Here is a 25,734-nt window from a genome sequence, read left to right as displayed (position 1 = left end):
GCACTCTTAAAATGTCTTTGAGTAATACCCCAAAACATTTAAACTAAAAATAAAATAGAACTATGTTGGGTATATTCATACAGAATTAGTACAAAGGGAAGAACTGTGCTCTTTTTGCACTTTTACCATTAGGGAGTTGGAGATTTCACGGATACTACTCTCCCTTGGTTCATAAATGCATGACTGAATAGTGCCTTGAACCCCAAACCTATACAAGTGAAACTCCAGCATAACCACCTGCCCTCTGTCAACTGATCTTATCTCTGTGACAATCTTATATTTTTTTCATGTCCCCATTCAGACTCTTAACCATTCCAATAATATGACATTGTTTAATTTACCCTTCTTGTTTTGCTCTTTGAGTGAGGACTGTATTATTTTGTATTTTATGTACATAGCCATGTCACATTTTAATAGTGTCACTTTCATTTGCCAGTTTCTTGTTAAAGCAATGTTGTTAAATGCAAATAGAAAACATAGTGTAAAAATATGAATTGTGTAATGAAATAAAGCAAAAAAGGCCATCTTCAGAAGGATGGAATGCTGATTGTGCCCTATTGTATCCGAACTCATACAGAGCATATCCACACTATGGCTATCAAAGCACAGTAAACTGACCACTATGAAGCTCACATTTAAAAGCAAGAGAAAGACAGCAAGTGCCATTAGTGCTCGGTACATTCTTGGTGCTTCACAAGCAGCAAGGTGGCTTTGCACATCCCAAGCACATCACATATTGATTTTTCAAGAAGTCCCTTAAGTGGGCCTATTCCTCACCTACCGGTTCAGGACAGAAAATGTGTAAGCTTTTGTGATGCAATTAACCTAGCTTGGTGGTAGTGAGAGATCATGGGGTATCCGAGTCGGTACTGGCTAGGACAGATGTATACAGTGCAGGCCCCAAATGACAGGATCCTTTCAAGCTTTTCAGGAAAGTAACAGGCATTGAAAGTAGGTTCTTTTAAGATGGATTGGTGTGGATAGACTGAACATCTAGTATAGGCCCAGTGTTCAATGACCTATGTTGGACAAATCTGAGCTAGGAATGGCAAGTGCAGCAAAGCATTTCATGCCCGTTGTCACCCTCCGAGCCCAAAGAATTGGATGGGGAAGCAATAAAGGTCTGAATATTTTTTTTAAACTTTCGGTCTACCTTGTTTACTTAATCCCATCATGGTACCATGAAATGATTAAGTAAAAACTGTAATATTACAGTTACAAATAATAGATTAGGACACTGTGCAGGGAGTCTGTGGCTTTCTTGTCATATGTACCAGGCCGTTCCTTAATGTAGGCCCTTAGTACAGCCACGATAGGAAGAGTTTGCATATCCTGTCAGATAATGCTGATGGAGCAAAGATCTCAGTGAAATATCAGTTTATGAGGGAAGATCTACCAACCTCATCAGGGAGAAATCACCATGTCTCAGTTCAATGGACCTTTAACGAAAGATAAGATTAACCAGGGCTACACATGAATTAAATAACCTGCATGATTTCAGTCAATAATGAGAACTGGTGTGAGTTAAAATGCTTTCATTATCAGTCTCTTTAATTGCTCATCTCTATTCAAATCAGCAAATGATGTCATCATTATCAATCATTTAATGAATAGATCAAAATAAGCAATCAATATCAGAATAAAGGCATTAAGCGTGTTCCATATTGTAAGGAATCCCTCATGTAGGATTAAGAATCGATTTGGGGAGAACAAGGAAAAATGTTTCAGTCAGAACACACGAAGAGCTTAAAAAGAGAGGTTAAAGCAGAAAGCTTCAGAGTCAAATATCAATTATCAATCAAAGCAGAACTTCCCATAAAGAGAAGTTCATGAAATTCAGACAGTCTCAGAGCAACATAGATTCAGCAGGAAAGTGAAGGAGTATGATCCAGAGTGCCTTTGTCCTACTCTAGGAACACACACTCATATAAAGAACATAATTTAAGATTTTGCAACATGTTTCTTCTTCTTCCTTCAGTCAGCGAATCAGCTATCAATGTCTTCATTGTAACAGGAACATTTTGTCATCTCCCCTCCAGAAAACAGTCCACAGGTAGCAATGTTTAAGCAAATCATTTTTATTAACTACTTGGTATGAATCCCCATTCTCATCATTGACTTTCCTTAAGAAAACTACAGTTTCATGTCTAAGATTTTCGATCACATCACTAAAACAAAAGCTACTTATTCATTCTCTATACTAAAAGTCTTTGATTAGAAACATTTTGCAGAGTTAAACTAAAACAGTTTAACACATTATTGTATTCTATGAAAAGTATGCCTATGGGAAGGTCAAAACTAACTTCTTTTACATTGTCATCACTTTCACAACATGTCAGCTTGTCAGAAATTAAACATTTCACATGCTTAACCTAGGTCAGTTTTGCACAAAATGATGCTTCAGTTATTCAAGCTTAATACAGGTAAATATGGCAGTTTGCTGTATTTACCTGAATTTAAAACTTTATTTTTCATCTAAGGCCTAAATGTTTTTTCTGCTAGTTTTTGCATTCATTTTTAATGTTTTAAAAATGCTTCATCAAGACTGTCACTTTTCCATGGTACCGGTCAACTCAGCTTGTATGTGCTGGTTGGTCCCGCCCAACGCTCGTGCATAGGCTAATCAGACTCTGCTGTTCTGCTCTTCCAATGAAAAAGTCATTAAAGAAGAACTCATCAAAGCATTCTGAAGTAAAATAATATACATAGAAAATGGTCTTGAATGACCACAAAACATCATGTCTTATACATGAAGGTGCTATCTTTAAACTTCACTATATCGTGGCATATATAGGGAAAGTGACTTAAAAGGCAGAATGCACATGGCATTGGTGCATTTTCAGAGAGAAATCATCTAAACTCCACTCTGTTAATCCCACGCTGGGATATTGACAATTAAATGAATGGCACAAAGCCTGATCTGGCTTATCTAGTATTTAATACCACAGGAGTCCCTGTGGTGGGGGTAGAGAGGACCAAGGAAATAAACACACTACAATGGAGTCATCAATACAAAATGAAACACATAGGCTCATCAACTCAGCAGTAGAAAGACTCAACTCATCAGAGCAATTGGAACGAGAAATACTTTTGGGTGGGACAAACAAAAGTAGCGGGAGAAAAGCCTTCCAAAAAGAAGATGGCACCTTATATAGACGAAAAGGCTATCCAATCACAAGCAAGGGGATTACTCAAGCCCACTGTAACTGTTTATTATGTATTTAAACAATATGCCGGTTAGCGGACTGTAACCAAGACCTTAAAACAGTAAAGGAGAGCCATATCCTCTCCTATCTTTGGGTTACAGTTTATTTTGATTCTGTAATGTACACAGCATAACTAAGTTGAGTAAGGCATCAGAGTCACATGTGAATAGACAGCAGAGGTGCTTGTTTAAAGCTCTAACAGTTTAACTATTTCATGCAGTATAGGTTATTTCACCATATATTTGCATTCTGACATGATAGACAAGATATTGCCATGAAATTGCGTTTCATTTCTATTGTAACTGCAGAAAACATTCCAAACTGTACCATTCGCAAACGGTGCGAATTACAAAATCCGGCCGATTGCGAATGCAAAAATGCCTTTCACAATGTATGAAAGGCATTTGCAGTGCAATTTTAAGGAATCACTAAAATAGCGATTCCTTTAAATTGTGACCACATTTAGAGAATCGCAAATTATGATTCTCTAAATTGGAAATCGCAAATAGAAATTTCCTATTTGCGATTTCCAAAGCACATGTAACAAGCATGTCCTAAATGCAAATTTGGCATTTAGGAAATGCAATTACCACAAACTAAAGTTTGGTGGTAACCATGTGCAAATTTTGTTTAATGCATTTTTAAAATTGACATGTAGCGCACACATGACCCTAAGGCATGTGTGTTCTTCACATGTCTGGAAAACTATTTTTGGGGTGTAGCAGAGGGGGCCTTAGGCCCCCAGCACCCTGGGATTTGCATTTCCTAATTTGCGAATTTCTAACTGGAATTTGCAATTTGGGAATTGCAAAAACATTAGCAACAGGCCCATTGGTGCGAATGGGGTCGGATTCTCTATTTGCAAATCGGTAATAGCATTTGCAAATTTTAAGAAATCGCTATTTCTGAATCGCAAAAATCATACATACCATTTTCATTTCTTAAATAGCGATTCTTAAAATTCGCTATTTAAGAAATGCAAATCGTTTTTTTGATACATCTGGCAAATAGTTGCTGGCATCAGGGAGTTCTAGCATTATGGACTAATGTGTCCCCTTGCTAGTTTTTATTTTGATTTGGGGTCATTTGGGAGATTTGCTTAAAGGTAGCTGAGAAGGCATTGGAGTTGGCAGCACTGGATGTGTTTTTGAAGATGTGTGATGTAAAGACGTCCAAGCATTTCCTTAGCCAAAAGATGTACAGTTGCACTTTGGAGTCTTTTTGTGTCTGTAGGCAGACTAAATGACTAAATGGTTATAAGGGACATTAACATAGCTTAGGCTCAAGTTAACTAGTGGACTGAGCACCATGTTTTTCTAGATAATACCTCACAGCACTTCTGATAGAGATAGACAGGAGCTTTCATAACAGAGGATATGATAAGGGGTAACTCTACAATATCAGAACATATTACATTGTTTGGGTACAGAGTCAGAGGGCTAAGTCTTGCTACTAGATGCACCATTACTAGCAACCATGTTGCTGGAAACATGAGAATTGCATCCTTTCATGTATCAGGTTGAGTTTGGAGAAGAATATGGATCTTGAATATATATGAATATATGCATACCTATATAGTACAAACTTAGCTGGGAAGCAACAAAGGATTGAACAAAGTATTGTATTTTTATAGAATTCTTACTGTAAGGCAGTGTGAAGGGGAGTACCTGCTGGTGAGTTGATAGTAGTCTGTGAAGAAATGTGTCTACACTTTATTTCCTAATTCCATGATGGTAAGAGAGGATTCATTGTTGGTCTGGACATTTTTCCAAACCTTGACTACATAGATCTGGAAGGCTTTCTCTCTAATCTTTAATTTCCTGTATTTTTTTGATTCCAGTCTGACAATGTCTTGAATCCATGTAGGCACTGGCACTTCAGATGGGTTGTTTCCGAAAGCCTTGTATACGATGCAGCTGACCTAAATATTGTACAGATCTACAGCTAGTGATGGTTTCTTTATTGTAGGGTGAAGCATCTGAAGGGAAAAGAAACATTGGTTAAGCCCCACTGTTTTAAAACTTTATATCATGGCCTCATTGGCTCATTTGTTATCTCCTAGATGATGTATGCTGATGAAATTCAACTCATACTGAAATTGATGACAATCAAGAAATTGATAAATACAGCTTCCACAACTGGCTAATTGGATGGAATAAAACTCTTTGAAACAAAACTCTGACAAGACTAAAATTCTCATTATTAGCTTCTCTGCCATATGGTCCCCTGACCAGTGCCCATCTGCTGTTGATACCCACTCCCACATCCTCCAGTTCTTTTCAGAATTTAGGATTCATTTTTTATGTTGACCCTCCTTTTCTTCTCAAATCACCTGCACCATGGTCATCAGTTTTATCTATCTCCAGATCACTCCCATGCTGCCGTGGGATGGCTGTAAAACTGGGTTCCAAGCTACTTCAGAACACATTAGTCTTCCAAAATATCTTCTTATGAGAATCCAAATTGTTGAAAATGCTGCTGCTTGCTTCATCTTGGAGCTCCTTTGTCTTACGTTGGGTCATTTTGATGACCCACAGCTTTGTTCACAGTGCTTTCAGACAAATTGGCCCTCCCTACCCACAGTCTATTTTCCATTACCAAAAGGCACACCCTAACTCTCTGTTCTGCAAATTTCAATCATCTAAAGCTCCTCTCCTTGCAAATCACTCATTTTGGTGGCCTTTTCTCCACTTATTTATGTGTAAAACACTTGAAGAATCCTTCCACTTTATTGCATCTCTAGTCTAGGCACTTCTTCGAAACACACCTTTTGCCTCCTACACTGTGCTATGTAAAACTGACATTTTACCTAGTTGTTTCCTCATCATGTAACAGCACCAGGACATGCACTGGAAAGAAGAGCACTCGACAAGTACAACTCAATTAATTTATTAATTCACTAAATGCATATTGTCAAAAGAAACTCCATATATTACTAATTTTCTGAAGATCACTCCATAGGAAATGCTGCAGGTACCTACGTTTCTAATACAGCATCATGAATTCCATGGCTGCTTTCACTTTGATTCTGTTGTCAACACAAGAATTTACTATTCAAGTTCTTAAATGGCTCTGTGGGGCCTGTCAAACTGTTTTAGAGTTTTCTATCACAAAGCAACTCTTTTGTACGATACAAAACTTGTGGCAGATATTTATAAGCACTTCATGCAATGTTTAATTGGTTTGGCGAGTGATAATTGCTAAGAAATATGGAATGGGTGTTCGGGTGTGGGGAAGTACTAAATTGTTACATCCCAGGAAGAAACCTTAAAAGTACGCCCACGGGTGGATAGGTTGAGACGGTGTTAAGTTTATCAAGCAATATGTCCCAAGATAAGGCATCATACAACATACAAAAAATACAGTCAATTAAGTAAGTACAGACTCAATAAGTGACTTCTAGGGTGGACTTAGAAAAAATGAAAAACGTATTACAAAATTAAAAAAAGATGCAATACACAAATTTTAAAGTGCAGGTACATAATGCCATTGTCATGAAGGCACTCAGCAGTAAGGCAGTACAGAATTACAAGAAAATCAAAATATTCTATGTCCTTATAAGTAGCAAAATCAGTAAGAAATCGGACAGCTTCCCTAGAAGCATGGGAAAAATGTCTGTCTCACCCCCAAATTTTAGGGTTTATATAGGAAATGTCCTCATAGACTGACACCGAAAGTGTAGACTTATCATGGCGTGAGCAAAACAATACAATTTTGGTAAATCAGAGGACATAATAAATAGATGTCATATTGTCTTACCACCTCATCCTCCTCATGAATATTGATTCACCTAAACGAAACTTAAATCAGTAGTAATCAGGGATACCTTTCCTCATCATTCAAAAAGTGACAGTTGTCCCAACCCAGAAATTACATCACATCTGTTACCAGGATTTTGGTGACCCCCGGGGAGCCTGCCCCGGAACTAGGTGTAGGTGAGTCACGTGTGTTGTGACATGGTGTGATGATGTGTTAGTCACGTGCCCTGATGGTATCCCTCATGTCTAGGTGTATGCATTGTGTAAAATGATGACCGTGTAGGTGTGCGCTGTGTTTCTGCGCCTCAGAGGACAAGTCTTGGCATGTTCATGCCATCAGGCTGGTTGGGCTGCAGTGTGGCTCCTCAGAGAGAGGTGCGGTGGAACCACGGAGGCCCCCACTCACCCTCCTTAGGGCCTTGCATAACAACCCTGGAACTGACTTAGGTGTAGGAGGGGATTGTGACATAGACTGAACACTTGTTAGGCATGTGGCTAGGTCCTAACACAGTGGGGTAGGGTTATGCAACATTTCCCCAACAAATAAGAGTCCCTTTGGAGAGCATGTGTTATGTTGTAGAGGAATACGCCCTTTCTGACCCTTAGAATGCATATAAGGGGCCGTCTAAGCGACCTGCGCTAAACCCGGAGCATCTAGCTGGAAGAGATTATTCTGTCATTATGAAGAGATACACTCCCCTCATCAAAAAGGCGGCCTCAGAGGGTGGCTTGAACACTATTGACAAATATTATCGAACCCTAAAATCGTTGGTATTGGATGAGAATGCACAGCAAGGCACTCCTAAAGACGAGGGGTGCCATGTTACGGGATATCAAGAAAATATTTGCCATAGGCTTAAAAAGCTCAGCCTTAAGGATTTACCACAGCTGATCTCCCCTATTAAGTGCAACAGCAGCCACGGTGATGCATCGAGTGAAGAGTTAAATGTTGGAAACATTTTCACCGATGTTTATGATGTAGAAGAATCTATAGGGCCTCCCAACACCCCTGTCTATGAAGATACAGGGTTTCTGGAGGAAAAGGCAATGGACACAGTTATTGTGCAGCAACCGTGTCTAAACACTGACGACGGTTACGCATCGATCTGTGCGATTCTCAAGATTTCAGAGGCACAGCCGAGTGTCAAGAAAATTAAGAGGTTAGTGAAAAGTACGATATAGATGCTTAACGCATTTATGTGTGTGTTTTGGACCTTTAACTAATAGTATGTTTTTGTTTGTGATTGAACCGTAGAAAACATCAACAAAAAGCCCCGCTGGAGAAGGGTCATCATGAATGGTTAACGATGTACATTTTTACTGCTTATTTTGTTCAAATCAGTCTGAAAATTCCACAAGCCAGAACAAAGAGCCCCGTAAGAATTATGTTTGTACTTATAATGGCAGCATTTTCGAAAAGCAAGATAAGGGCTTCCCACAAGATGCAGTATGGCCTGTTAAAGGTTTTGCAGTGACTGTTGTGAACACTTGTGTGAAACACGACTATTATAATCTTTGTTATGGGCATAAAATGAATGAACTGCAACAGGAGGCTCACGAGTGTCTATATGAGTCATACACACCAAAAACAATTTGACATATTTGTAGCAGGCTAGACCCATAGAAGGTGTATAAAATGTTAAGAGTTTTATATGGGAGGTCAGAGGAAAAGAAAAATGTACACCCTAATATGGTTAAGATCATTTCAGCAGCGCTCAAAGAGATCAAATACTAGAATGAACCATGTTCAAAACTTGAGTGTATGTAGGGGTTGTGTGCGTATTTTGATAGAAAGATTATAAAAAGAGTTATAGGAAGCTGTTTGGTTGATGTTTATTATAAAAAGAGAAGAATTGGCCCATTAGCCCTGCAAGGACTGTTTAAAACAAATACATAGGAAAATCTGTTCATTATTGTAATGAACACATTTTCCTTTTATAAATAGCTAAAAAGTTCTTCGTCCCCATTTAAACCCTTCCTGGTCTTAGTCTGTAATTTTATACTCAAGCGTGATTCCAATTGTCTTAGTTTCAATTTACGGTCTCCTCCTCTTTCATCTTTGTAACTCAGAAAATCTGTTCATTACAATAAAGGTAATGAAGACAATTGGACTACTGGAAATATAGTATTGAAAGAAAACAAGAATCATAAATGCAGTGTATGTGGAGAAAATAGCGACACAAATAAGAACATATATAGAAAACATTAGAATGTCAGTCAAATAAATGATCAAAATAGGACAGTGAATATACAATGATGAAATTTAGAAATACAGAGAAAATATGATCTATGACATTATGGGACTCCTTATATAGAGAACATATCCGTAAAATAAGAGTCAAATTGTAAGGATAGTGTCACTACTACTGGGATGGATATGACATGAAGAGGCATAGCTGTAGAATAATTAGCATTATTCTGAAATTTGTAAGATCAGTTATATAGCAGCAGTATGGGGGATATTAATGAAGAAAATCAACATGATGAGCAGTTATTAAAATAAGGCTATCTTGAACATACTATTAATACCTTTTGCACCATTGCTAAATGAGAAACACAGCCTCTGTCTCCATGTATAATATGCACAAAAAGACTGAATTGACTTAACTGTTTTTAATACTTTTCTACTACGTTTCCCATCATGCATTGCTATGGTTTTGTTTGAAAAAGAATATAAATGAGACATAATGGACAAATGGACTCGCAAGCTGTGAGCAAGACCTGTTGTTTGAAATGCATAGGTGGTGGTTTCGGTGTTGTCCTAAACTTAAATAAAAGGAAAAACTCTCCTGGAGTGCCACGGAGTTACAATTGTATACAATTGATTTGTTTTGGGAAAAGATATTTATAGATATACATGCATATATCTATATTTATATAGATGCATATATATATATAGTCCTGGGTAGAGGGTCAACACTCTGTCATTTTACGTACATACCTACTCACTTTCAGGACATGTATCAGAATGTCGAGGTGCAAGTTGTCTATGAGTTACACTTCGGATACATGTGCATTGACCGAATGGCATATGTGCTTATTAAAGAAAGAATAGCTGAACATTTCTGAGCATTCCTCTGCGATGATGTTTGACAGTCCTGAATGTATAACCAAATGGTGATGCCCACCGCTGATAAATATTGGAGCGTGTACAAAAGGCGTATGCATAAGTTAAGACTGTTGCCGACTATGGCATTACGCACAGCCTTGGAGCTTCTGACAGATGATTATTTCACAAAGAAGGGATTAGTATTATCGGGCATTGAACTGTACGAACCTATGAATGCTGTCAGTATCCTGTGTGTACAAAGTTATAGGAGGGGTGAGAAGGAAGTCGTGTCTAGAGCTATTGAGTGTATATCTATAAAATAGCAAAACTTGTGATGCTGAGGTTGATTAGCAGCATGGCGACTACTAACGTATGTAACCAGTGAAGTAGTATGTACATGTAATCAAAAGACAACCTAATGTCCAACAATACCCTGCCATAAGATCTGTTTCTAGAAATGTAAAGTATATTGATTAATCCATGCTAATATTTTTTATTTTTAATAAAACGCCATTACACAAAACCGTTGTCTTTCAATTCATGGTTTGTAACAGATGACAACATGTCAAGTGATCGATTAGGGAAGCTTTATTATGATACAAGTGGGGTTGGTAGCTTCGGGGGTGCCGAAGCACTGTTTAGAAGGGCTCTAGTTAAAAATGAACCGGTAAACAGAGCCCTGGTGAAGACCTGCCAGGAAATGTTTTAAGAGAAGACCTATCATCGTTAATGTGCAAGTAGATTATCAATGGCAGATGGACATAATCAGTCTTCAAGATTTAGCAAAGCATAATAACAGTGTTCAATACATCAATATTAACGGTTATAGGTGTATTGTCCAAGTACGCCTCGGCAGAAGCGCTAAGTGATAAAAGTGGGTCCGGTGTAACTGAAGCCTTTAAAGTGATCTTCAGGAAAGGGTGAACCCCTCAAAAACTACAGACTCAGGAAAATACTTTTTTTAAACAAAGTGTTTCAGAAATTTTTAAAGCAGCATAATGTTAAACATTTTGTAACACACACAGAGGTAAAAGTATCTGTTATAGAGCATTTTAACAGAACCCTAAAGTCTAAGATGTGGAGATATTTCATGGCTTATAATACCTACCGGTAAGTAGATGTTCAATAGGCTTTTAAAGACGTTTATAACGCCACTTACCACAGATCCATCAAAATGCCCCCCGTAGACGTAACGGCTGATAATTCGTTAAAGGTGTGGTGATCTGTGTATGGAGTCGGATCGTTGCAGATGTAAAGAGGCCAGTTTCAAAAGAAGGTGACCATGTTAGGGTCTCAAAACTGAAAGGGTTCTTTACGAAGGGCTACCAACACACGTTTAGTGACGAGATAGTCATAGTGGAAAGTGTTGAGCTTAAAGAGGATGTATCTATTTACAGGCTAAAGGACTAGTGTCTTTTACAAGGAGGAGCTACAGACGGTACCTAATGATCCGCACAGGGTGTACAGGGATGAAAGGATTCTAAAAAGGAAAGGTAGCGGGGCTAACTGCCAGATTTTTGTTAAATGATGGGGGTGGCCCGAGAAAGTTAACAGTTGGGTACAGGCTAGTTCCGTGCAGGTAGTGTGAATACAATGGGGATCATTGTAGACTAGAAGATGGCTACAGCGCCATTTTATATCACTCTGACGTCCAATGCCTCCACGGACATGTTCCCTAACAATAGAATTTCTAATTACACAGTGAAATTGGCTAAACCTGTAGACCTGAAAGGGATTGGAGGTAGCCCTAACAGAATTCCAATAACCCAGAACATGGAAAACATTTTCAATGTACAACACTGTATTTAAATTAAAGCTTTCTCAGGAAGCTATGACCAGCCATATCCGGTTTCCTCACGGATATCACCCATCTGTGGCCTCGGTGGTCAGAGCCATCAACAGAACCATTGCCAACACTGAGTTGTATGTGAATATAGATTTAGTGTTAGATAACGTTAGACAGAAGGTGTTTCTTTAAATTCCAAATCGTGATGCGGTGTTTAACTGTTCTGGAAAATTAAAATGAGTTTTAGGAACAGTGCAGCATATCAGAAGTCATGTAGAACTGGACCAGTCATGCCCCGATATTAATGGCGGCTTCGATACACTCTGCATGTATTGCAATATCGTAGAGTCACAGAGAATAGGGGATAGTTATCTTCAAAAAGCGCTCACAAAAGAACAACCTTAAGTCCGAACAGAGCTTCGAAGAAGAAGAGAAGGGTCGCTAAGGAAGATTTGTTTTTTTTTTAAAGCAGATCAATCTTTAGACATGGCCTTCATACATTGCCCATCGGGTGAATGCGCTAAATCAGAGTTAGACCTGCTTTCTCTAAAACCGACGCAGACTAGCATTGAAAACAGTTTTTTCATGGAGGTATCGCCACTAGCCACTATAACACCTTTTGTGCCAATAGAGTTTTATGTGTCAGGGTCCACCGATACGTATTTGGATCTCAACAACATGCTGTTGCACCTCATCTGTAAAATTGTAAAAGCTGATGGTTCCAATGTAGCGATCGATGCTAGAGTGGCAACGATCGCTTACCCTGTAGCAACCATGTTAACTCAGGTGGACATTACCTTCTGTGATCGCTTTATCATGCAAAGTAATAACATGTACGTGTACAGGGCATACATTGAGAGTATTCTTCATTACGATGCCCTGGACACACAGCTTTCAGATGGGGTCTTCTACAAATATACTTACTGTCATTTTGAAGCTACTGCTCTGGAAGGCCGCAATCAAGGTTTTGTAAAAAGAGCAAGCTCCCCCGGTGACAGTAGGCAGTTCGGCCTCCTAGGTGGCATACACTCTGACCTTTTCTACCAAGATAAACTACTCTTCAATAGAATCAATCTTAAGATCAAACTAACCTGCAACAAGGACTCATTCTGTCTCATCAGTGGGGATGCAGAACAGTATGAACTAGTTATACTGTCCGCCAGTTTGTTTGTAAAGAAACTGAAAGTGTCACCAAGCGTCAGACTGGCTCACGCGAGGCCTTACGACTATCGAACGCCAAGTGCACAGTGGAAAGAGTAGTCAACAGGTACCAGATTGACAAAGCAGCAAAATGTGTTTCTTGGACAACTACCAAAACGTATTATTATAGGGTTTTTGGACCATACAGATTTTGGGGGTCAGTATACCTCAAACCCTTTCAATTTCAAATACTACAACATCAACTATGCAGCGTCGGCGGTGATTCTGGTGAAATCATACACACCCAGTTTTGGAACATTGAATTTTATCAGGGAATATCTTGGACTGGTGTCGATAACAGGAAAACATCTGAGGGACTCAGGAGTTGTCGTATCAAGAGAAGGATATGGGGCCCGCTACACGCTGTTTGCTTTAGATCTGACACCCAACATGGAAGACGGTGATCATTATAATCTGATAAAAAATGGAAATCTAAAAGCTGAAATACATTTTCGTCAACCCTTGGCTGCCAATGTGAACATGATTGTATTTGTGGTTTTTGACAGCGTCATCCAGGTCAACCACACCAGCCAAATCATGGTTGACTATTTTTAAAATATTGTACAATGGACACTGCAGATACATGAGTTCTTAAGGAGGCATAAATATGCAAGGAAATACTTTTTATATGTTTTTACGAGTGACGGTCTACCCCAGGAAGTTGGTGTAGAAGACCACTCTCGCTACAAGGATTGAACACACTGGGTGGGAATGTTTTTGGATATTGACAAAGTTAGAGTGTTTGACATTTCAGCGGCGTTCCTCGAGCAAACCATCTATACAAAATCCATATTCAAGTATATAAATAAGGCTGCTGGTAGGCTCGAATATAACAAGATGCGGGTGCAGGGTTCTTAATCCCTTACATGGGGGGATAACTATGGCCCTCATTACAAACTTGGCGGGCGGCTGAAGCGGCCCGCCAATGCGGCCGCAGTCCCGCCGCGGTCATTTTGAGATCCCCGCCGGCCCAGCGGGGATTTCAGCCGCAACACAGGAGCCGGCTCCAAATGGAGCCGGCGGTGTTGCGGCTGTGCGACGGGTGCAGTTGCACCCGTCGCGCTTTTCACTGGCTGCTGTGCAGACAGTAAAAAGCTGCACAGGGCCACGGCAGGGGGCCCCGCGACTCCCCTTACCGCCAGCCTTTTCATGGCGGTTCAAACTGCCATGAAAAGGCTTGCGGTAGGGGACTCGTAATCCCCTGGGCAGCGCTGCAAGCAGCGCTGCCCTGGCGGATCAAAAACGCCGGTCACGGCAGTGCGACCGCAGTGCACCGCCAGCCTGTTGGCGGTGCTTCCTCCAAAACAGCACTGGCGGTCTTTGACCGCCATGGTTGTAATGACCCCCTTATATTTTATTAGGAAAATGTCTGTGGGTATGACGTTTAGAAATTTTCTAAATCTATATTTGTGCGATTTAGTAAATAACCACTCCATGGTTGTGAAGTATGTAAAAGAAAATGCGGGGCTATGGTGATCGATGTTAAAACAGAATAGGATGTGTGTCAAAAGTGTAAGGCCGTGTAATGATTATATACGTGCCACTATAATTGTCTACAATAAAATAATTGAAACTCAAAATCAGACTATGGCCCTCATTACAACCCTGGCGGTCGGTGTTAAAGCAGCAGTAATACCGCCAACAGGCCAGCGGGAAAAAAAATGTAATCACGACCATTGCGGAAACCACCAGCATAGACAGCCACTTTAACACTCCGACCAGCACGGCGGTAGAAACAAACACCGCGGCGGTAACCGCCAACAGACAGGCGGAACACAAGGATCCGCCCAGTGTATTACAGCACACGTATCCGCCACCTTTCCCGGGGTGGAACCAATGCTATCAAAAGCACGATGGAAGCAGTACAAAGAAGGGAAACCACTCCCCTCTTGATACCCAACAAGAAACCAGGACACCATGGAGCACGAACTACACGTCCTGCCCATGCTGGTCTTCCTTCTTCTGTATCAGGAGCAGGACAGACGCCGTCGACGACCACGGCGAGTACTGCAGCTACCACACAGGGGAGGGTGGGAAGGAAAAGAGAGTGATACACACACGCAAACACACAATACCCCCACCCTCACCGACAACACCATACACACAAATACATGCAGCAACATTACATATACACCCCCTCAAGCCCTGGAAGAACGCAAGGACAAAAGTAAATTATTGTAACAAGCGTAATCAATAAAAATCAGATAGTGCAATTTAAAAAATCAGTATATAAAAATATGTACACCGACTACACAAGTCCGGATAGTGTTCCAATAATTGTCCGTGGACCAGAGGTCCCAAAATGCATGGGCGAAGCCCACACAAGATACCTGACTCAAAGCGGAGAGAACACTGCAGGGGCATCAGATCGAAATGAAACAGGCACTTCAGGGGGAGGGGGTGGCACCTCAGCCGGATGAACGCACGAGGCCACTGCTGCACAATGGGGCTCCATGCCCACTGCTGTATCCTGGGGAGTGCAAAGCCACAGTCTCTCAAGTCTTTCCAGTGGGTGGTTTGACCATTGCTCTATCCTGGGGAGTGCAAAGCCACAGTCTCTCAAGTGGATGCTTTTCTCCACTGGTTCTGGAGGGGGCTTTGTGCCCAGAGTGCTTCATCCTGCCAAGGACTAAGGAAGTGGATGCTTTTCTCCACTGGTTCTGGAGGGGGCTTTGTGCCCAGAGTGCTTCATCCTGCCAAGGACTGAGGTAGTGGATGCTTTTCTCCACTGGTTCTGGAGGGGGCTTTGTGCCCAGAGTGCTTTATCCTGCCAAGGACTGAGGAAGTGGATGCTTTTCTCCACTGGTTCTGGAGGGGGCTTTGTGCCCAGAGTGCTTCATCCTGCCAAGGACTGAGGTAGTGGATGCTTTTCTCCACTGGTTCTGGAGGGGGCTTGGTGCCCAGAGTGCTTCATCCTGCCAAGGACTGAGGAAGTGGATGCTTTTCTCCACTGGTTCTGGATGGGGCTTGGTGCCCAGAGTGCTTCATCCTGCCAAGGACTGAGGTAGTGGATGCTTTTCTCCACTGGTCCTGGAGGGGACTTTGTGCCCAGAGTGCTTCATCCTGCCAAGGACTGAGGGAGTGGATGTTTTCTCCACTGGTTCTGGAGGGGGATTGGTGCCCTGAGTGCTTCATCCTGCCAAGGACTGAGGTAGTGGATGTGAATCTCCACTGGTTAGGGAGGGGGATTGGTGCCCAGAGTGCTTCATCCTGCCAAGGACTGAGGTAGTGTATGCTTTTCTCTACTGGTTCTGGAGGGGGCTTTGTGCCCAGAGTGCTTCATCCTGCCAAGGACTGAGGTAGTGGATGCTTTTCTCTACTGGTTCTGGAGGGGGCTTTGTGCCCAGAGTGCTTCATCCTGCCATGGACTGAGGTAGTGGATGCTTTTCTTCACTGGTTCTGGAGGGGACTTTGTGCCCAGAGTGCTTCATCCTGCCAAGGACTGAGGTAGTGGATGTTTTCTCCACTGGTTCTGGAGGGGGCTTGGTGCCCAGAGTGTTTCATCCTGCCAAGCACTGAGGTAGTGGATGCTTTCCTCTACTGGTTCTGGAGGGGACTTTGCGCCCAGAGTGTTTCATGCTGCCAAGGACTGAGGAAGTGGATGCTTTTCTCCACTGGTTCTGGAGGGGACTTTGTGCCCAGAGTGCCTCATCCTGCCAAGGACTGAGGTAGTGGATGCTTTTCTCCACTGGTTCTGGAGGGGGCTTGGTGCCCAGAGTACTTCATCCTGCCAAAGACTGAGGTAGTGGATGCTTTTCTCCACTGGTTCTGGAGGGGGCTTGGTGCCCAGAGTGCTTCATCCTGCCAAGGACTGAGGTAGTGGATGCTTTTCTCCACTGGTTCTGGAGGGGGCTTTGTGCCCAAAGTGCTTCATCCTGCCAAGGACTGAGGGAGTGGATGTGAATCTCCACTTGTTCTGGAAGGGGCTTGGTGCTCAGAGTGCTTCATCCTGCCAAGGACTGAGGTAATGGATGTCAATCTCCACTGGTTCTGGAGGGGGCTTTGTGCCCAGAGTGCTTCACATGCAGTGTGGCTGGTCCCATTCCCTCACATGGGTGTGTGTGCCACAAGATTGCCTGGGAACAGGTAGCATGATACGCCATGGAGGCAGAGATATACCCCACCCTGCTGTGGCTTCGCCTGCCACCTGCAGGTGCAAACAGTGATGAGAGTCATGCCTCATGGAAGCTGGGCAGGGTCCAGGACGTCTCCTCCAGCGTCGGACGGCTACCCACTGGGGATGATAGCCATTTTAGCTCTGGTGGCACTGTCTGAGCACGTCGCAGGGCTGGTGGCGGTGCTTGCGGCGGTGTCTGTGGCGGATATTGGGGATAATGCTGGGGACTGTTGCTGAGGCAGCAGACATGCAGGTGGTGGTGCTGGTGGCGGTGCAGGTGGCAGTGCAGTTGGCAGTGCTGGTGGCGGTGCAGGTGGCGGTGCAGGTGGCAGTGTCCACCGCCGTACAGGTTAGTGTAGTGGTTGACCAAAGGGGTTACTCTAGTCCCTCAGTCGGAGCCACCGTGCCCTGTCTTGACCTGCTCTTCGGCTTGTGTCCCTTTCCTACCTTTGATGTTGCCTCTGGTGTCTTGCCACTGTCCACTTTTGGTTTGGAGGAGCCTTTGCTTGGTGGTAGGTGTGGCTTCTCCCTCCAGGATGTGGGCACCTTCTTCACCTTGGCAGGTGGCCGAATGGCCTGCTCCTTGGCCTTGCTAAGAGGCACACTGGCAGCCCTGATGGGTGGCGCACTCGATGAGACCACAGTTGCTGTCACCACTGTGCCTGGGGATTTGGTGGCTGAGGTGCTGGGCTGGGACCTGGAAAGCCTGGCCCTAGGGGAAGGACGGGGGGAGGTGTAGGGAAGAGTTCGAAGTTAGTGAGGAAAAGTTTTTTAGACACACTGGGACGGGTAGATGGAGGGGGTTTTGGAGTGGTGGTTGTAGGAGGTGTACGTTTGCTGAATTTGGGTGAAAGTGCATGGGCCGGAGGCTGTTGTGAGGTGGATGGCTGTTGGGTGGGTGTGTGCCTGCGTTTGTGTACTTAGGGAGGAAGGTTCACAGACACACTGGGAGAGGACACTGGGGGTGTGCGAAATGTAGTGGGGGTGGTGATTGCATGTGAGCGGTATGTGGTGATGGGTGGGCTGGTGATGGAGGTAGTGGCTCAGGATGTAGTGCATGCAGGTGTGAGTGGAGACGAGACAGGGAGGGAGGAGGAGGACATGGAGGAGGTGGACACAGTGGAGGCAGTGGATGTTGGTGTGTCTGCATGGGGATGGTGCTTGTGTGAGTGCCTGTGGGATGTGTGGTGCTTATGTTTGTCATGTCCACTGTTGTGTGTTGGTGAGTGTGCATGCTGGTCTGATGGTGTGCTTGGGATAGGCTGAGGTACAGGGGATTGGGGCTGGGTGGAGGAAGTTGGAGGGGGAGGCTGGACAAAGGGACAATGGCTGCCATCAGTGCTGAGGCCAGAGCCTGAAATGCTCTCTGTTGGGCCGCCTACCCAGAATGAATGCCCTCCAGGTATGCATTTGTTTGTTGCAAATGCCTCTCAACACCCAGGCTGGCATTCAAAATGGTGGATTGCCCAACAATGAGGGATCTCAGGAGGTCAATAGCCTCCTCACTGAGGGCAGGAGGGCTGACTGGGGCAGGGCCTGAGGTGCCTGGTACGAAGGAGATGCCCTCCTGGGTGAGCGGGCACGGGACACATGCTGAGGGGCTGCTGGGAGGGCAGTGCTGGTAGGGGGGGTGGCACCTGTACCTGTTGATGTAGTGGGCACAGCTGTGCCCACCACCGTAAGGGAACTCCCATCAGAGGAGGAGTCGCCTGTCGCTGGTGTATGCTCCTGTCCCCGTCGTGTAGCTCCCCTCGCCCTCCGTCCCACTGGTGCCTTCAGACTCCGTTACTTCACCCTCCAGGGCCATGTGGGATGCAGCTCCCTCCTGCTCCGGTGCCACTGCTCCTCCGCCAGATGATGCTAAGGCATGCAAGACAGGGTGACAAAACAAAAAGGGGGGGAGACAGAAGAAACACATGTTCAGTGCATGCAACACCACTACTGTTGGCGAACACAACACACAGGGAGCAGCCCTATGCACTAAGCCGTGCACTAACAGTTCTTAGGAAATTCACATGCCCATGGGGGACGATGCCTAAGCCCAATTGCTGCACACCTGGAAACCACAGGAGCCTGACTAGGTGTAGATGGCTATTACCACTAGTGGGGTTGGGGTGCCAGAGAGCCTGCCTAACAAGGGACCTACCCTACCAAGTTCGCCCTGGCCTAGGGGTACCCACAGCCCACTTCCTCCAGCCAAACACCTCGTAAAGCGAGCAGAGTCAGCTGAATGAGAGTGTACTCACCCCCTTGTGGCTGCTGTGATGCCCTCAAGCGCCCATCCACCTCCAGGATCCGGTACACCGGGGGAGTCATGGTGCAACGGGCACCCCTTCCACGTTGGGAGGCCATCCCCAGCTGGGCCTCTGCCGTCTTCTTGCTCCAGCGGTGCAGGTCCACCCATCTTTTCCGTCAGTGGTTGCTCCGTCTATGGTAGACCCCCAGGGTCCGGACGTCCTTGGCGATGGCACGCCAAATACCCTTCTTCTGGTGGGCGCTGACCTAGAGGAAAAGTGAAGTTAGAATGGATGTTACTATCTCGTACATTTCATCTCATGCATTGCCTAAACACCTCCCACCCTGGGCCAGACATACATACACACAAATTATCCTGACAAGCTGGCCTGTCCCCCTCCCCACCCTCTTCCATCCACGACACTCCATACAATTATGTGCCATCCACAATGTTCACAGTGTACTCACCTGTTTATCTGGAGGACCGTACAGTTGCGTCATCACTGTGGGCCTCTTCTGTGGGGGGCTGGACATGTCTGGAACCTCCTGTCCGGTGACGTTGGGTAGGGGTCCTGCAGGGGTGTAAAGGCATGATTATTGCATCTGTGTGTGCTATCGTGTGCAATGGGTGGGTCTACCTGTACCCCAGTGCTTACATTCTTGTCTAGGACCTTGTGTGATATTTGGTTTGGGGATCTGTGTGGGTATCTGTAGTGGACATGCTTTGGTGATGGGTGTCCATGCTTTGGTGTTGCATGCAGTGCTTGGTGTTGGGATGGGTGGTTTGTGATAGTGGGACATATGTGAGGTGTTGGAGTGATGGGGTGAGGGTGGGGGTATGTGATACCATGCAGGTAGGGTGGGGGATGTAATAGTTAAGATTTGACTTACCAGAATCCATTCCTTCGGCTACTCCTGCGAGGCCCTCAGGATGCAGTATAGCCAAGACCTGCTCCTCCCATGTTGTTAGTTGTGGAGGAGGAGGTGGGGGTCCGCCGCCAGTCCTCTGAACTGCAATCTTGTGTCTTGAGACCACGGAACGCACCGTCCCCCGTAGGTCGTTCCACCTCTTCCTGATGTCATCCCGTGTCCTTGGGTGTTGTCCCACTGCGTTGACCCTATCGACAATTCTTCACCATAGCTCCATCTTCCTTGCAATGAAGGTGTGCTGCACCTGTGACCTGAATAGCTGTGGCTCTACCCGGACGATTTCCTCCACCATGACCCTGAGCTCCTCCTCAGAGAACCTGGGGTGTCTTTGCAGTGCCATGGTGTGGTGTGGGTGATGTGTGAGGTGGTGTGTGTTGTGATGTGTGAGGGGATGTGTTTATGTGTGTTGTGTGAGGTGCGTGGATGTTGTGTGAGTGATGGTGTTGTGTGCCTGTGGATGCTAGTTTGTTGATGGTGGTTTCTCTCTCTGTGCTTTGTTTTCAATTTTTGTCATAGGGGTTTGTGGGTGATGTGGGTGTGTGTTTTATATTGTATTAGGTGTGTGGGAGTGGTCTGTGTATGTGTATCAGGTGTGTGTATTTCGATTTGTCCAATATGGTTGTGTTTTGTAAATGTGTGTGTATTTTGAGCGCGGCGGTGTGTACCGCCAATAGAATACCGCGGTTGAAAGACCGCCTCGTGGATTTGTGGGTCGTGATAGTGTGGGCGTATTCCTGTTGGCATGAAGGTGGAGGTTTTGTTATCGCCAGTTTATCACTGACCTTTGGTGTGGCGGACTTGTGTGGGTGTCTAGATTTTGGCCGATTTCGAGCTGTGGGCCGTAATAGCTGTAGCAGAATTAACCCGCCGCAGCTGTGTGTTGGCGGTCTTCTGCGTGGCGGTAAGCAGGATTTACCACCAATGTTGCAACGAGGGCCTCGGTGTTTCCATGGTACATCTGTTTAGTGATGATAGCTATTGTCTGTTTGTCACAGGGGTTTTTAAATAGGATGAGGTATGAGGCGTTTAGAGCTATAGAACAACTACTTTTACCCTTTTAAAACAAGTTCTGCACAATGTAACATATGCTTAGATTACGATGGTGTGAATATTGGGTTAAAGTTTTTTCTGTTTCGGGATGGGCCCCGCACTCGTGCATAAGATCATCTACAATCACCATGTTTATAAGGTGTTTAGGTAACAAGGCATCTTCGTTGAGAGTGGCGGGTACGCCTTCTATAAATTTAATGTGGGGGAACCTTAGGGATAGTTCCGTATAAAGATCTTGCCAGCACTAATAAAGCCATACAATATTGTTTGGGTGTGGGATAAAACCCTGGGGCGTTTTCTTATAACTTCTTTTTAAAATAACTTTGATGGCAATTTCAGGGGCCTGCTAAAACGCAGGAGAACGGGTGTTGCAATCTTGTGTCCATAGTTGTGGGGATTCGGTATTTAAATGTAATTTTAATAGCTGTACAGCAGGGTTTTGTAATCTTCAGTAAGAACCCTTTTATCAAGCACACGATGAAGTGAATTCTACTATGTAGTCGTCTTTACCTAATTCGTAAGTCAAATCTCCTAGAAAATCACCTAGGGGTGGGTTTTCATCACCACCTTTACTCACAAAGATAACAGAGTCGGTATCGTGATACAGGCAACGTCCTGAAGTTTATCTAAGACCCTGTAAAGCTCTAAGCGAGCGTAAGCCATTGTGAAACAGGCTATGGAAATATTTATATTGTTACATGTTGTGGGGTACTCTTTAGCATATTTCCAGCAGAGAACAGCGGTCTCATCATGTATAAACTCGCAGCTGGACACATCATATCTAGGTGAAAAAAGGTACTTAAACAACTCATCAGGATCTGTTATTATGGTAGTGTTTGGTAGGTTTGTACGTTTGGCAAATTTTCCCCGTAACAAGTTTAGGCAGATCTTGGCTAACTGGCACCTGGCGGGGTTGACTTAGATGAACCCCGGTCTCAATCTTATGCCTTCGTGAGCGTGGTAATCATCGTTGTACTTTTGCTTAGAGAACGCATCGAAACATCATTCAGGAATTCCCGAAGCCTCCTGTTTGTCTCTTAGAAACAAGTTGATATACTTAGAAAAGAGATGTGTTGATCTTCATTCAAAGTGCCATACCTCCAGTATTTTACAAAGTCTGTTGCCTTTCTCAAGGGCCTTTTGTACCTCAATGCTACACCGAGTAACTATGAGCATCCTCTGCTCATCGGTGTGTCTACACTCTTTAGTCTCTTTACTTTCAGCGCAGGTATGACACAATAGCAACATGAGCTTGCTGTTGGCTCTGTATGGTAGCACCGGGAAGTAAAGCTGGTGTGGCGGGTAGATATGGCACTTATTGAGCCCAAAATATTCACCTATGGGCTTAAAGTCCCTATAGATGATGGTGTGGTGGCCTATAGGATATAACTTCTGTTTGTTCACAAACGGGTACAAGCTCGTGAAGTCATAGTAGTGTATTTTTCCATCGTCACCTGCAGCCCTGTACAATAAAGCGTTGCGGGGTTCCAAAAGCTCAGGTAACTGTTACCTCTTAATAAAAGATGCACATTCCGCATCCGAAGCTAGCATGTATAACCACTCATGTTCCCATAGGGTTCTCATTACAAAGCCACGGCTTTCAACATATTCAGCCTTCATCAGAGTACGGTGGTGTAAGTGTTCAATCTTGGTGCCCAACAGTCTGTTAAACTCATGGGCCTTGTAACAGCGGGGACAACCGTGGTAAAAACAACCATTATACTCAAAAGCCGTATGCATACCCTTAATTATAGCGTAGCCGTCTAGATAATAAAGAACCACTCGGTATTCACTGCCCTGTAAAACGTGTTGAATGAAGATGTTTTCCTTGTCAGAGACATACATGAGCCATTGGATGGAGGGGGTAGAATAGCACTTCTGTTTTCTGTTATAGAGGTCAGGTGGTACTAGAGCTTTGGTACAGGGCTTCAAAAACAGGTCTTTGTAGACCCTGAGTGATGAGTTCTACAGCCATCTTTTCACCAATCATGGTCTACAACATAAATGAGTCGTACGCTTTCAAGTTATGAGCCAGCATTGTGTACCTGTAGAATTTCGGTTGCATGAAAGTGGTGAGGAAATCGTTCATGCACATACACCCTTCAAACTCCCAGCTGTCATTGGAAGTTAGATGATGAGCATAAATATAATTAGATTGATATTCACCAGTCTACTGTGTACACTCTATATCGAACAATACGTAGTCTTTGGTTTTGGTCTGAGGGAACCCTTTAACCATGTAACACTTATCATCTGCCCCCATGTGACAATATACCTTACATCTGGGGCATTTCATACCTTCGCATTTATGCTCATAGGCGACATAGAGCCCCCATCTCCTGCAGTCTGTTTTAGAGACACAGCGAACAAGTCTGTTATGTATGCTCAAGCAGTTTTGCGAGTGATAAAACATATTACACGTTCAGCACTGTACCTTCTGCCCCACGATCTCAATACATCCATCTCTCTGGCACATTTTACAGTGCATTTCACATTGGTGATCTGTCCGTGTGTTGTAGATATGGTCGCAATGGGTGCACGAGTACTTGGCTCCTAGAAAACCCCTCATGTTCAAAATACCATAAAAGTGATTTTCATGATGAAGAACATACACAGTCTTGTTTTTCGTCCGCTTCCCGGTCATGAAGTACTTCCAGGAACTGTTGGGGTAAAGAACTTTCACCATAACAGCAAAATAACCCCAAAACCGACCATCCGGTCATGCGGTATTTCAAGTGCCCTATGGGCTTCAGCAGCTCTAGACAGAATGTGAGCATTGGGTGTAGCGTGATCCATCAGTAATCCTGCTATGCTAGTAGCCAGACACGTGTTGGATGCCCCTGCGTTAAAGTTGAGCAACCATCTTTGTTTCTTACCAGTGATCTTACTATACAAGATGCTCTTTAATGGTCTGGAAACACCACCTTCGCAACCCCTGACAACAAGGACAATGACTCTGAAGGGCTCATATGCAACTATTTCACCCTTACTCTGTAGCAGGCTAGAGAGGTTTTCTCTAAATTCTACAGCGTCAAAGATGTCGCAGGCTGCCCTTGGAAGCGTAGTTGAAAGAAATCATTAGGACCCACATCATGTAACAGCCTTTCTATGACTGTTTGTACAGATTGATGGATAGCTTTAATGCAGTGATCAGAGGCATTTACATGATCCAGGTTAACAAAACGGAATTCCTCATAATGTTGTACTAGCTCACTTGTTTTTCTTACAAACCTAGCTGTTTTTAGGTAACCGACTGCAGCCTTTTTGAACCACATTTGATGTATTTACGAGCTGTGTCCTTGCCACTTCACCTACTAAGGGATGGGGACTTGCAGGTTGTTCGGGGGTAACCATGCTCTGGGCTCTACCCGCTGAGGTCTTAAAATCCCCTATGTTTGCGATGTTTTCTCCTAACTTTATGTTTTGAGGCATAGCGGAGTTAGTTTTATATGTTACGGGTGTTGATTATTGGGGTTTTACACAGTTGTTTTTTTATTTTGAATGCTCGTAAGAACTGTAGAGCTTTAGTGAGTATGTCCAGGGTTCTCTTTTTATATTTTGACCTGTGAACACTAGTATTAATAAATGTGGTTCTTAGACTCCTTAGGCGACACCTCACACCTAGTCACACCTGTATATTACTTATGTGTGCAGCGGCTGATTCACATGCTTGGACCACCGCTCTCATACACAACTCCAACCTTTGGGTTAAAACCCTCAGGCCGGCTCTGGAGGATGCAGTATCGTGACCCCCCTCCCAAGTTTTAAGGTCTTCAGGCTCAGTCAGAATTTTAGCTTTCTAACAGATTGGTGTATTTCTTTAATATAGGTGTCCAAGACTCTAGTGTGGTCCAAAGCGCCATGTTCTGGGTCATTACTTGAGGTGTTAGATGTGTGGTTTATATTTCCCTGAGCCAAACCAGGTGCAGTTTATTTGTTAACAGCAATAATCACTTTCTGAATGAATGGAGAAGGACAGGTCAAAAAAGCAGGACCTGCTATAGAGTGATACCGTATAGTGTCTATCCTCGTTTTTTTGAGAGTGGGTGACCATCATTCATCACCCTTGACTCTCTGCCTTGTTTTTAATCTTGGTCTTCATCGCATAAAACTGATTAAATTATGAGTGATATTTGTTGATGATGAACCAATTTTAATTTGTTCTATTCACTCCATTTACATTTGGGTTCTTCGAAGTGGGCACCCAGTCTAAACAAATGTTTTGGATGTGCGACTATTTGAGCACCCCGGTTAAGAGCTCCCCCATGGGGGGAGCCCGTTAGGCATTGCAGTACCAGCCTAACGAGGAGCTGTCCCAATGATGAAGCCAGTCATCCATTGCGATGCATGAGGGTTCTTGCTCCTGTAGATTTCTGTTCACTCTAATAAACTATCTAGATAGG

The sequence above is a fragment of the Pleurodeles waltl genome, chromosome 2_1, assembly GCF_031143425.1.
Source record: "Pleurodeles waltl isolate 20211129_DDA chromosome 2_1, aPleWal1.hap1.20221129, whole genome shotgun sequence".
Classification (NCBI taxonomy): Eukaryota; Metazoa; Chordata; class Amphibia; order Caudata; family Salamandridae; genus Pleurodeles; species Pleurodeles waltl.
This window is presented reverse-complemented; position numbering follows the sequence as displayed.